Consider the following 2,326-nt stretch of genomic DNA (forward strand, 5'->3'; position numbering starts at 1 on the left):
TCAGCTGTCATCATTAGCATGATGTGCTGCTGGTGTAGGAACACCTTCCCTGCTGTTCTCGGAGGGGATGGTGAATATGCCAGTTACGACGAGGTGACAGTGATGCAGTAGATAAAGAGCAGTCTGGGTTGGGAATTCATGTTTTCTGATCCTTCACAGTGCCCTTTGAGCTTGATATTGATTCTGTTTGCAGGCAGCTTGGGAAGGGATGCCCTGGATACTTGCCAGCCTGATGTAATGTGCAAAGTTTTGTGTGGACCTTGGGCACTGCTGTCATGGGGTCAAGAACAAGAGGTGCCAGACCCCTTGCAGCATTGATAGCTTCTGATATGCAAGACTAGTGAAGCAGTAGTCCCTGAAAACTTGTTTTCTTGTTCTTAGACAGGCTGATAATTCCTGCCTGAGAAAAAAAAATAAATCATGGCCCTGTATCTGCCTGAAGAGAGGATGAAGTTCAGGCTGTCTCAAGCTACCAAAATGTCATCAGTCTAATCCTGTCTTCTGAAAGTACCTGAACTTCTTCCCACCTTCATGTCGCTTGCACATTTAATAAGTTTGGGTTTTGCTCCATCATCCAGGTCAGTAGCAAAAGCCTTCAACAGAGCAGAGATATGACAGACCCCTGCAAAATCCTTAAATCAGCAAGTCCTTCCTTTGTGGCAGATGAGGCTGCTGATGCCTGCCCTCTTCACGTGGTTATCTGAGCAGTTTCATACCTGTCCTGTCACAGCTTCTCCTAAGACCATATTTCCCTAGCTTATGGGAACAGCAGGCAGGACAGTGTCAAAAGCCTTTCTGAAGCTGAGATGTTTGACAGGTAGTGCTGTCTGTGCCGAAAGCCTGTTTCCCTGTTATAGGAGGAAGGTAGATTGGCTTGATGTGACTTGCTCTTGACAAATCCATATTGGCTGCAACTCATCTCCTTGTTATCTCATTGATTTTTTTGGAGGGCTTGGAGTTGGTTCCTTGGGAACAGAGCAGCGTGCAAAGGAACACGAGCTCCCTGTCTGCAGATACACGAGGTGTGTGTTGACCATTGCCACTGAAGCCTTTCTCACTCCTGGTTCCCAAATTGCTTGTTGCTTCTTAGCACCAAAATGGTAACGGTGTGGTTATCTGTGTACCCTTGATATGGTTTTGTCACACCCTAGTGGCCAGATAGCACAGTGGTTGTGGATACAGTGCTGCTGCAGCTTCAGGGTTTTTTGCTTTTGCTGTTGCCTTTTGCTCTTCCATGGGAAGGTTTGGTCCAGCCATGTGGAAGCCTGGGTTTCAGTCCCCCCTTGCTCACAACATGCCTGGCTATCTCCTTGTGGGCTCCCAAGTCTTCCCACCTCTGTTCAGAGCTGTTGGCTGTTGAACAAGTGGATGGTGAGCCTCTCTCTGCTCCTGTAGCACAAGTTATTTTCTCCTGTCTTAGAAAGGCTGGTGCTTTTTTTCTCCCATTAAGGGGCTTGGGTAGGAAGACAGGATGAGATGCAATTTCCACGGTCTCTGTCCTGTGAGCTCCCACTGAATACATGAGCTGCTTTCTGGCGCTGTAACAACGATGCCAGCAAAAATAGCCTTATGGAATCAGCACCAGTTCCTCCCCAACTTGGAGGAGACTTGGCTAAGACTGTTTGCTTATTGGGCTCCTGTGGCTGCGTTGGGATCACCAGTGTTTAGCATCTTCAGTGAGGAGTCTTAGGCTAGTAGTGCAGCATGCAGACTCCAAACCTGGGGCAGAGGGAACTCTCCTCACACCTCAAGCTGGGGGCTTGAGGCCAGGAGGGTTTGATGCTTGGGCAGTTGCCTCCTGCCTTAAGGAAAATGAGAGGAGGGAGGTTACCCCATCCTGAAAAAGGCACATCATGCTGTTGTGTGTGAACAGAGCTGCTCTGACTTGCTGGTGAACACAGTCACTGTCACAAGCTCCTTAGTGGCTGTTTCTTTTTTAGAGCTTCCTGAGCAACAGGGATGATGAAAAATGTTCTTTATGGTCTTTGGGTTACGAGCACCTAAGGAGGCTCTGGTGTCTCAGTTGTTAGACCTCTTTTGCATTCTCAGTAATTGAGTCTGAAATCTTAGGGCTGCTAACATGTCCGTGCCGGCATTGAGCTGCCCCAGTGGGATTGCTGTGCAGATGGAAGCCTTCTCTCCTTGTACAGCAAACCATGCTCAGGTCTGCTGGCTACTTGTCCTACTCCCTTCCTGCTACAGGGTGTTCTGCTGTACTGAGAGCAGGCTGCTCCCCAGGCAGGTGTCTGAGTGGTTGTATTTGAGCTGGGAAAGAGCAGAAGCTGTCCTAGGACCTTTAACATCTGGAAATAACTGGAGATATGGG

The sequence above is a fragment of the Lagopus muta genome, chromosome 10 (genome assembly GCF_023343835.1).
Source record: "Lagopus muta isolate bLagMut1 chromosome 10, bLagMut1 primary, whole genome shotgun sequence".
In the NCBI taxonomy this organism is placed as follows: Eukaryota; Metazoa; Chordata; class Aves; order Galliformes; family Phasianidae; genus Lagopus; species Lagopus muta.